Source organism: Puntigrus tetrazona, chromosome 20, assembly GCF_018831695.1.
Source record: "Puntigrus tetrazona isolate hp1 chromosome 20, ASM1883169v1, whole genome shotgun sequence".
Classification (NCBI taxonomy): Eukaryota; Metazoa; Chordata; class Actinopteri; order Cypriniformes; family Cyprinidae; genus Puntigrus; species Puntigrus tetrazona.
The window spans coordinates 15,900,581-15,913,203 of record NC_056718.1 but is presented as its reverse complement, the minus strand read 5'-3'; the positions used below and the strand labels follow the sequence as shown (position 1 = coordinate 15,913,203).

The 12,623-nt window shown below is 39.6% G+C and overlaps 1 pseudogene; it reads right to left on the bottom strand.

Moving 5' to 3' along the window:
• Window positions 1–12,623, bottom strand: part of LOC122324516 — a 307,667-nt pseudogene that overhangs the window by 277,186 nt on the left and 17,858 nt on the right.

The following is a 12,623-nucleotide window of genomic DNA, read 5'->3' as shown; positions in this document are numbered from 1 at the left end:
CAGATGCAGAGATTTTCCAGTGAGCTGTTTTTTTGCCCAATCATTTTGTCATGTTTCTCCTCAGATTAAGGCAGCAGTCCATAGCAGGACAAATTGTGTCGGCACGGTGGAGAAAGATTCTGCAGGAGTCATGTGCTATCAGGTCAGGCCTTCTGTGCAGTTATGAAGCCCCAGCCGTATAAAATACAGTCCTTGGCCTCGTTCATGGAGAAGAAATCTCGATGTAAATTGTTCATGAAACCATTAGAATGCAAACTGTTGCATTAAATCACCTTCTGAGCTGTTCACATTCTGTTTGTGTTTCATGAATGAGACATTTATCCTAAGTGAATCTGAAAGTAGTAGATGTCACTGTTTTTACGAAAAATAACACATTAGTCACATTAACTAAGATTTCAGTTTCCAATTACATATCTAAATCAGAATAAGCCCATTTTAAAACCATAAAAATGAATATGCATATTGTGCCCACAGTTCTAGATGTCCTTGAAAAGCCTGACATGTGGAGACGCAAGACGGCACCAGACATCTCTCATTTCTCTGGAGTCAAACAGGCAGCATTGTGATTAATTACAGTATATTATGCTCACTCATGCAGACACATGAACGCTCGCTCACTCTCACACACTCAGGGCTCTTTGCTGTGGAGGAAGATAAGTGTTTGTTGGACTGAGCTTAAATGACGGGAGGGGGGGGAGAGGGGGCTGCACACTCAGCACTTTGCTTTGAGAAAAGGTCACTGTGAAATATCTTGCATGTCTTTATTATCATGAAATATTACTGCATGTTTTCCACTCCAACTATTTTGTTGAAAAGGTTTGTTTGTGCACATAGACTTTATCATGTTGTTGTCATTTCATTTAAAACAGGTTTCAAAACAGGTTTAATTTAAGTAACATGAAATCAGACACATATACATACATATATATATATATATATATATATATATATATATATATATCCTCCCTTTCAACAGAGTTGAGAGGAGGTCAATCAGGTTGGCTGATGATATATGAATAATATGAATAATGGCTACTGCAGACATTCATGAAACAAACTAAAATATCGAAATTGCACACGCAACTACTACTAATACAAATTTTCAGATGTTTCAAAGTCAAGTCCGACACAAGGACCACGTGAAATGAGCTTGCACGTGTTTGTATGAAACACGAGAAAATTCTGCAAGTTTATAACAATCTCAGCAAATGTGTTAAAGTGTTAAATGCATTATACTTGTGTTCAAATACATCACTTCAGTCTAATGTGTCGACAACGCTGACATAAAACACGTTATTTCAGCAATTACTATAATAGCAGCTTGAAGTGTAAAAAAACAAAACAAAAAAAACATACTCACCACGACGCTCAAGTACAGAAGTTGTACGGAGACAAAGAGGACAAAATACTGCATCTGCAGTACCATAAACAACCACAAGAGGAGAACCTTTAAACACCAATATATATATATATATATATATATATATATATATATATATATATATATATATATATATATATATATATATATATATATAGTAAAAACTCTTATTTTATGAAATTCACAGTATGTAATATTCTAAATTAAATGTTATTTTAACCCTGTTACATATGGTAGGTTTGCTCCACTTTTCACAAAAGTTATTCCTTTCAAAGTTCAAGAGGAGGCTCCAGCCCCCACGTGGGCTAAAGACTTGATTCAAGTGTTAGCGGATAGGGGCTTCCAGTTGTATAATCGACCTGAGTTGGGTAGGTTTTGCTCCGCTTTCAACAGAGTTGTCACCGTTCAAATTTATAGAGGAGTTTATAGAGGTATACATTTTTATGTCGTTTTGAGGCGACGTCTGGTCTGTACACCTGTTCATGTACACCCCCACTTATCTAATGTGCCAGGTGTTTATTTACTCCACTGATCGTAACACGAATTAATGACTGTTTGGGAGTTTGTGTGTGTGTGTGTGTGTGTGTGTGTGTGTGTGTGTGTGTGTGTGTGTGTGAGGCCCGTTTGAAATGTGCTTTAAGCTTTAATATGTGAAACAATGTATTAATTGTTAAACAGGGAATGAACAGCTACATAATCTAATTAATAATCAGTTACAGATGTTACAGCCTGATTCATTTAACAGGAACCGACTCCTTCCACGAACACAGGAGTTAGAACGAAATCCATGAATGCAGAAATTTCAATCCAATAAGCATCTGTCCAACGCAGCAGTTCACAGCTTTCACTTCGATCAGACAATGATGACACCCAATAAGGAAAATAATGATTTTTTTTCTGAATAAAGGGAAAAAAAGAGACAAAAATTACCATTAGTATTCTTTCCATAACACACACACATGTCTGTTACTACATTAAATTTAACAAATCACATTTCACCTCTGACATGCAAACACATTTGCCACATCACCTTACATTACACATTGGCAATTAAATAAACCCAAACATTTATGAACATTTAACCCAAAATAAAACATGAAATATAAGTTTTAACTCACCAAGACTCGATCTTGAATAAACTGATTTCTTTTTTCCTGAGACACTTAGTTACATCTTTTTTTTGTTGCATTATCCGGTAGAAAATACCAATATTTAAAGAAAATATATGAAGTGTTAACAAACTATGCGATAACGAGACCTTATCAACTTGTGTCACATGTTGTAAATCTGTTGAACTTTTCTTCTTCACTCAAATTCTCTCTAACCACATATAACTTTTCATTTTAGTCCAAAAATCTGGATTTCCTAACCTCATGCGAAAAACATGAAACTGAAAAAATGCACTATGCAGCATACTGAATCCTTATTGATTGTTCTACCCAAAGACAAATTATTTTACTGCCCATTTAAACGCCCATGATTTTCCATACTAAACTGGGCTCTTGTTCAACATCTCTGACGCACCCTAGGTAGGGTAGTCTCGTCTGCCTCCACACCAGGTAAGAACCCGCAGCTTTCAGAACTGTGGACTTCGGACACAGCACTCACATCTGACTTCTATTCCGCTAGTATTTTTTTCCACCAGCATTTTGACCAGTCCGAGGCTAACTAGTAAAACTGTCCCGGCAGCCAGAAGATCGAGAGTCCTCTCAGAAGCCTAAATGGTCCATATCATCCATGCAAGCAGGTGAGCACCATTTCTCTGAGGTCTCTAGGCAACACTAACAGTCTCTTTTACTCTTCCTTGATCCAGACACCTCTGAAACAACAACCACTTCTCAATTCAAACTTACTCCATCAAATCATCCTTAGTCTAGGAACAGCAGGTAAACCATGATCACTCTCATCCATAAATGCCTGGGTAACATATCCATAGAAGCACCTAAAAGATTCAACCAGAGCTAAAGGAGAAGGTTGGTATACCTCTCACAGATGGCTCTGACTACCTCAGGAAGCAAGACCTGCTGTCTTGACTCATCCCCACTCAAATGGTTTAACGCCAAATTTCTTTATGCGCTCCGTTCCTTTTGAGACTCAATGTCATCAGACAAGCCATCTGCATCCTGATTCTGGGAACCTGCCCGATACCGAAGATCTTAAAGTTAAAAATGTATAAACTGGAGAGCCATCAGTAGCAGGCCCCCTGGGCGTTCGATAGAGCCTCCTGTGACCCACTAAGCGCCCCGACTTTGGCGCTGATCTGACTTTTTCGTCTTCTTTGGCGGGCATCCAAAGTCCCGATGGAGGCTAGAGACTCATGGCTGGCGCGACTCTTGAGTCCCTCTGTAAGTGCAGAAAATATTTTTGGTAGATTCTTATCTATTGTGTTTTCTGTTTGATGGTTTTCTGTTGACCGTCACATGCCGTTCTATATGCTTTGGTTTTGTATCTGTATTGTTAAATAATTAACAAAGTTTAAGGTCCCACTGTTCTCGTAGAATACCTCTAGGCAATTTCTAGATCTCATAGGGTATAACGGCCGGGAAGCAAGAAGACACACAGAGGCGTATATTTCCTTACTCCAAAGTTTATTCCAGAATACAATGATTTATATAGGCATTTTCAGAAGGAGTTTTACCTCTAGCCAATGAAACAAAGATGACATATATTTGTATCCATGCCAAAAGATATGTACTTATATAAGATAAAGGAAATTATGAACATAAGGAATAAGGATAAGGAATACTTTTGCAGACACAGAAAAACACTTCTTCTTGTCAAGTATATGAAAAGTGTAGAGCAAACTCATTCACCCACGAGTAGCATACACCAATGACCAACTGAACCCTTCTAACCCTTCTAAAGGATGTATAGATCATACATACTACAGAACACTGGGGAGATATAAAGAAAATCACGTCTAGGAGAAGGGAAAAGATCAGACAGAAAAGTATAAGGGGGAGAGTGTGTTCAAAATCTAACATGTATGTTACATTTTTGTTAATAAATTTAAAAGATACTGCAACGGTCAGAAGGCGTCACAGAGGTATTCCTTCTACCTGCCTCTCAGCGGCTATAGGTTGTCGCTATAATTTAGTCAACAGAAAGCTTGGATTACAGGCATAGGTTAGACCTGCTTTATTGGCACATCATATGTTCATCACATTGAGCTGTAAAAGTGGAACGCGTCCTCGACATGTACGAAAACTGCAGAATGAAATTTATGTCTGCAGTTTAAATGGATTATAACTATTGCTGTTTGTTGTCACACTGGAAGATGTTGTTTGCCACATTCATCATTGATTATTAGCCCTGTGTGTGCACTGACTTGGAGCGCTGTTTGGAGTTGAGTTCAGCGCAAAGTGAGCATAACCCCACGGCAAAGGCCATGGTGGATAACATTGAATGCTTGCAAAGGGATTGCAAAAAGTAAATTGAATAAAGTGAAAGTGTGATTGTGTCCATGGACCAGGTTGATGAAATATGATGATAATGCATACTCATGTCAAGATGCGTTCAATGTTGAAACTGCTGATGCATAGTGCATATATATATATTGCACAGCGATGTATTAATTTTGCTTCCCTTGTGAAAGCAGACCAAACAAAAATGATGGTTTGATTAAGTTTCTAAACATCATAATGCCTTTTGTGAAGAAGTTGAACAGTAGTTAAGACTGGAAGCTTGGAAATGGTGCTAGCACATGTGTTTCAAATGTTCAAAAAAATGGACACACATTCTGCTCAAGGTAATGAAAATCTTTAAGCGCTTGCACCATCTGATTCCTATTATCCTAGGATCACGGCATCAACCTTTAAGTATATCTGTGAATCTGATATTGCACCCTCTGTTGAAGTCGTGTTTTACAACACACAATACCCGGCTTTCTGATGCACACCTACAGACTAGGAAATGGATCCTGGGGATGAGAGTCCAACCAGTGGACACTGTTTCAAATATAAGTAGCAAAGGATCTACTAAAGCATCATTGTCCATCTAGCATGGATCTACGATCCGGTGCGATCTTCCATTTCCTCTACTCGACTTAAAGCTGAGGAGATTTGGATGCCTTAAAGGCCTCTTAGCAAATGCTGCGGGAAGAAGCATGCTTTGGAGGCAAGAGGAGCAGTTGAGAAGAAGGAAGGAAAAATTGGAGTTGGAAATTAAGTTGGCCAGGGTAAAAGTTTATCAAGATGTGTATTCAGAATCCCCACATGTATCCGTTAACAAAATTTTTTGGGAGAACTCTCCGTTCTGATGTGGAATCATGTGTACCATCAACTATATAGGCAGTAACAGTCTGTGCACTGCACCTTGTGCACATTACATGTTGATGAAACACTAAGGATTTCAAATCATTATCAACCCAAACTGGTACAACAGCAACGGTCAACAATGTACAAAGGTTTCACAACGTACCTAATGTTAATATACCATCGATTAAACAGAATGTTGGATATGTTTATGGACTTCAAAATAATGCAGAAAAGCCAAAATATAATTCATTTTATTGATAAGCAAAATGAAATAGCTGCTTTACTGGTCCAAGCAACATAAGCTTGTCTTCACTTCCACCCAGAGAGAACTTTGGATGCCGCGCAGCAAAGCCGGAAAAAGTAACATCGGGCGCCCGGTTGGGGGCGCTAAGCGTGTCTCGATGAGGCCTCATCAGGCGCCACCAGCCGCGGAGTCTCTGGCCTCGGGGGGCTGAGTTGCACGGACTAAGCGGGTCTTTAGCGCCATGCGGTCTGTAGGAGAGGCCTATCGAACGCCGCCAGCCACAGAGTCTCTAGCCACTCCTGGGGCCGGAGTTACAAACCGCACCCATCAGGAACTTTGGATACCTGCTGCGAAGCCGGAAAAAGTCGAGGTCAGCGCAGAAGCGGGGCACTAGTGGGTCTTCAGAAAGGGGGCCTACTCGAAGCGGCACCAGCCGTGAGTCTCTAGCCCTCCCGGGAGCTGAGTTCTGAGACCCGCCTTTTGGAACTTTGGATGCCCGTCAGCGAAGCTGGGAGAAAAAGTAACATCGGCGCCAAAGTTGGGGCGCTAGTGTCTGAGGAGGCTATCGACGCCACCAGCCACGAGTCTCTAGCCCTCTGGGTGCCCGAGTTACTGACCCTGCCCGTTGGAACTTTGGATGCCGGCTCGCGAAGCGAGCACGACAAAATCAGATTGAGCGCTCGAGTCGAGGTGCTAGCGGATCTTCAGAAGAGGCCCTATCGAGCGGCACCAGCCGTGAGTCTCTAACCCTCGGGGGCGAGTTATGGACTCCACCCGCGGAACTTTAGATGCCTGCCGTAAAAGCCGAAAAAGTCAGATCGGCGCCAAAGTGGTTGCGCTTCGCGGAGTGCTTTAGGAGGCCTATCGAACACCGCCAGCCGCGAGTCTCTAGCCCTCTGGGGCGAGTTACAAACCACACCGTCAGTAACTTTGGATACCTGCTGCGAAGTCGGGCCGGCGAAAAGTCGAAGTCGGCGCGGAAGTCGGACGGCGCTGGCGATCTCGAGCCCTCTGGGGCTTTGCGGCGGGCATCAAGTTCACGTCCGAGAGTCCGTAACTTCAGTCATATAAGAGACACTTGTTGTCTGAAAAGTGCTATTAAGGATAATTTATTGTTCATTTAGAAAAATTTGATGAGAAATATTAACTGAAGACTTTTTCAGTAGTTATCATAAAACCAGACATTTTTTGTTACTTGAAATAACAAGCATTTAATGTAGTATAACTTGAATGAACTAAAACTGAAAATATAATGTAATAGCATTATAGCGTGTATGTGTGTGTATTGTGTGTTTGTAAATATATATATTATATAGACACTCTACACATGCTTAAACTTCTGAACATAAAACACCAAAAAAAAAGATTGAAACTTTAATATTCCAACAAAACTCCCTTGAAATTAAAATAAAACTTCATATATATATATGTGTAATATATGTTTGTCTCTCAAAGAAATTAATAAATGATGTACTCTCAGTGTAAAGTCGCTTTTGGATAAGCGTCTGCAAAATAAACTAAATTTAAATGTGTAAATGTGGAAATGTGTAATATATATATATATATATATATATATATATATATATATATATATATATATATATATATATATATCAAAGAAAAATATTAAGATCTCAGGCAATAGTGGTGCAAGTGGTGAGAATATTTGGGTATTGTTATGTTCAAAAAATAATTCTTCATGACTTAAATAATACATATAATTGTGCTATGCTGAATATTATTATATCATTCCTCAACAGAACTGCTGTACTGTCATCACCTGCACTGTGCTGAGATGAGTCTGTTCATCCACAGCTCACCAGCAGGGGGCGACAGAGCCCAACAAACCTCTTACGGCCCCACAGTAATGTGTCAGAGGTTTGTGTGCATCTGCTGTCTTAGCATGACCTCTCTTCTGTCTGTCACTGTTTGTAATCTCTCAGCAGCACAGTGTGTGACTGTAACTAGAGAGACCATAACTGCACTGAAAATTCTATTCTAAAGCATATGGATATGGAATCACATGGTTTGTAAATGATGGTAATTTTTTTTTTTTTTCTTGAGTGGTGTTGCTAACAAACTCTAATGTCTTGAGTGCTCTTTACTCTTTGGATTGTTTCTCCCCAAAGCTCTGTTAGATGCACATAGTCAGTGCACATTAATGAAATAGTAAAAAAAAAGAAGTAAATCTATAAATCTACTTCTCTCTCATCACCCAAAGGGAGAGGAAACATTTCACCTATAGATGCCTGATCTGATATGAAGCGCTCCATGAAATTCAGATTTATGTGTGTCTTACCAGCTCCTAAATACATACAGAAACACACACACACATACACAAACTCCACGCTTTCTACCTCACCTTGCCCTCCTCTCTTATTAAGCCAGCCCTCTCTCCATCAATATCTAGTCGGTTAGCTGCCAAAAGGAAGGATATACTCAGGAATTAACTCTTTTTTCTAACCCTTCCCTTCCAGCATGTTTGGATTTTCTCTGTTTTGATCTGGACTGTTAAATAAAATGAATGCTATTAGAAATTCATGTGGCTGTGCCGTGCCATCAATAAATGAATTAGTTTGCAGTGCTTGCCAGTGATTCGATTGGCTGGGGCAGGGGATGTATTGGGAACCAGACTCCATTCTAATACCGGCGGAAGTCGGCTGGGAACTGACTTAACCAGCTTATCAGTGCCTGAACAACCTAAAAGTGAGTGTTTGTTAAGAAAGGTAAGAAAAAGAGGCGTGGAAGAGAAACAGGAAGAGAAAGAGAGAGAAAATTTTTACTTATTTTCATAGATTAATTGCGCTTATTTACCTCAGATCTGATAGATTTGATATACAGAATGCATAAATTCTATTACACAGTAAATCTGTTCGAGTATAAAAAAAATTATATTTATTTTGAAATTAAATTGCCAGTTATCATTGTCAAGTGATCATTCCAAATCATTATGAATAACAAATGATGCTGATTTGATGCCTCGGAAGTAACATTTTTTTTACCGTAATCAGTGCTTAAAAGAAGTGCTATTTAATATCTTTCCTTGAAATCCATGATGTATAATTTTGGACAATCATAAAGAGAGTCTCTAACAATGAAAAGTCTTCCTGTCACTTTTGATCAATTTTATTTATCTTAGAAATTACTTTCCATAAATACATAAATCTTTGAGACCACATCTCTCTAGAAATACTTCATTCTGATTGGTCATTTTGCATCATTGGGCATACAGTGATGCTAAGTTTTAAATTTCTACCATTGGTTATCGCAAAATACAATGCCATATATAGCACATTCACTTGACACTGTATCAATCCACCACAATCTCTTTAGTACCCAGCACACAAGTTGAATATAAACTCATTAATTACCACCTTGCAACTCCAGCAGTAACTGTAATAAAATTAGGACTAAAACGCATGAATTGTAGCCATACACAATTAGTATGTCAATTAAATATGATTCAAAATGACTGAAAGTTTAAATAAAGCATTAAATAATTTCTCTTGGAGAGAACAAAAAACTTTGATAAAGAACTGTGGCCTAATATATTTGGTTGAGGATTAATAATACATAAATTCACCATAATTTTTGCAGTGTTTATTTATTACTTGTTTTCTGTGTATTACTGTTGGATGGTAGGAGAATTCGGAGGGTAGTTGTACAATTTAAAGGGATAATTTACATCTAAGTGAGTCCCACTAACATGAAAATATAAATTCCCTCAGGAATTCATTTTGCCATAATTTCAACCCGGACTGTATCCATTATCCACCATATTTGTCCAACAAAACAGCAGTTTCACTTGTGTGTGAACATGCGGAGTCTTTCAAATCTGAGTGCTTTTTGATGCAGATCTGCACCGTCGCCCAGACTCCACAGACTCTGAGTTCATTGCCACCAGAAGCCTGAGGCGCGAGCAGCCAAGCCAGCAGAAACAAGTCTCCAGGAGCTCCCTGTCTCCACTCCAATTTAGAGGTAGATACCTGCCTAATGGGCCAGTGTGTGTGTGTGTGTGTGTGTGTGTAGACACCTGTACAAGCGCCGATGCTAATTCACAGGCTAGGCCGAGCCGCCGCCTCAGACAGTAAACAAGAAAATCAGTGCTGCTGAAGCGAATATTTTAGCTCTGCACAGAAGCTCAGATAGAGTCATATTAAATTAATTCAGCACTTACAGGAGTCCTCTCAACCTTGCAGAATTCCCTTTTCCAGTCTACATTTTAAGTATTTCTCACACTCTTTATTTACATGTAGAATGTGTGGAGACCACCACATAAATCGTTTCATCTCATCACCAACCAGATCAGACAGACAAATTATTTAGGTCATACAGTGAATCTTTTTTTTTTTTTTTTTACAGCTCTGCTCCAGACTGCACTGCTTCTTTCGAGGCAGTACCAGATTGGTGCTTTTCTGATGGATGTTTGAACATTTACATTTTTGGTGTGCTGAAAAGACGGTTGTATAAGATGGATCCATTTGAGGCACCTTCATGCATGTTATGGATTATCCGGATGCATGATCTGTGTAGTAAAGATGACCTCTAGTGATAGATACTCTTAATGCCAACCTTAGGGAAGTGGATTTGGCTCGCTTAACATGTCATCCTGTGTCAGGGGCTCCAAAGCCTTTCCATCACGGCTAAGCGTTGCCACGGCGTGTTGCTGATGCCAGAGATTACTATTAAACTCACTCCACATAATTCAGTGCCCATCCCAGCGCATCGGTTATCAGGGCCACTTTACTGGGACTGCAGCCAAGGGTCAGGCGTGGCAGCAGAAGGTGAAAGCTTATCTCTCCCTCCTGTTGTTTGAGCCAAATCGCATTTTCAGCTTACCACCAGCTCGGCCCGGGGAAGGCAGGGCCTCTTTTCAAGTTTATCCTCAGAAATTACAATTTAGATGCTGAAATTCGGCAAACGTTTTGAACTGAGAGGTTTAAAAGAAGTCAATTCGGCGGTTCTTAGGCTGCCTGGGTGATACTCTTGGGGGAGTGGGGGACGCTTAGCGGTGACTGACAGGCTCCATTAGTCCGTTCATTTTTTTGAAGAGCCGAAGAGAGGGAACACGGAGGCGGGCTGTGCAGGTTTGAATGAGTGAGTGAGTGAGTGCTCCAAGCGGGCTGAAGTAACACTGATTAATGGCCTTTCTTCCAGAGACAGCGTCCACCTGAGATGCGAGGATAAGACATGAGGTTTCCAAGAGGGCAGAAAGCAGAAATTTGGATCTGTATGGAGTTAGGTGCCTCTCCCCAGACTTTCTTCCAATTTCAAGAAAAATAACCACAGTATCTAACGATATTATTAGAAAACACAGAGATAAAGATGTTTTCAGGTTCTGATTGCTTGCTTGTAGTTTATTAAGGACTGTGGATGATTTTATCTTTTAACAGCCAGAGCCTGAAGTCACGATAGGAGCTGTGACAGAAAATGGCATGACGAAAAATGAGAGAACACTTTTACCATATAGCAGCCTCAGAGCCAGAATATGGTCTGCTAGTAACAGTATTTCTGGCCTGAAATTCATCTGCCACTTGGCAAGTTGGTGAAATTGATAAGAGAACAAAATAATTAAGAGACAAATATATACCGCTTTGCATAAGTTTGAGGACAAGTTATTTCTCTGGTGGTGCCAAACATTACCTTAGATATAATTTATTGCTTTACTTGGTATATGCTTACTGAGTTTATTAAGTTGCATAATAAATTTTGGGTAGATAAAATGACTTCCTTTTCTGCTATGAGTAAGCCTTACTTAAAATATTCAGGTAGCCACAAAAAAAAAACTGAGGATGTTAAATTCACCAGTCTGCAGGGCAACAGTGTGCTAATGTGTTGATAATGTGCAATAAAACAATAGAAAACCCAGAGAGCCTCTTCTATGAAAAACTAGTGCTGTTTTAGTTAAGAAATGATGTGTAATAGTTATTTTCTTTCTTTGAGCAAATGGATTTCTTCCACCTCACTTGTATGCACCATACACTTATGGCAAGTAAACACCAGGACCACCTGTTAAATTGTTTCTTAATTTTGAAACAGAGATTATGAAAAACCAAACTTTACCCTGTTAAGTTGATGCATTATCATTTCCCTGTGTACTCAAATTTTATTATTTTTTAAATAGTTTTAAATTAAATATAAGTTGTTTAACCTTTGCAGCATTGATTTTACGAACTGTGTGTGTACTAATAATGCATTTAGGGATTTTGAAGACCTGATCGATGATCTTAGCCTTCAAAAATTACTTCTTCTCTCACAAGGTGCAATAGTTCTTTTTCTGTATTTACACCAGCAAAATCACCATGAGTTAACACGTCAAGCTCATTTTATGTTCATCACAAGCATTTATTCACATAATGATCTCAAATGATTCATCAGTCAGTCAAGCTGGGCATTTCTCATCAATGAATAGCAAAGTCTGCCGATACAGTACGGATGCATGATCAATCCGCACCCCTCGCCATTAAAAAAATTAGCAATAAAAAAATCAAATTGCTATCGATTAGTCTTCATTGGTTCCTTTGATCTTTCCTGCAATTACTCCTGGCGCAACAGCCGTATTTCTAGTGATTGCCGGATGACCAGCTGGGGTTACAGCCCACACGCGTGATGCACTTCTCTCACTGCTTTCTCTCTCCCTGTTTTACTCTTCACGATCAGGTCAGCTTTAATCAACCTCAGGGCCTGTCAGCGTTTGCCGACAGCCTCAGCTGCTTCCAACTCTCAATTCCTCTGGGCCTCG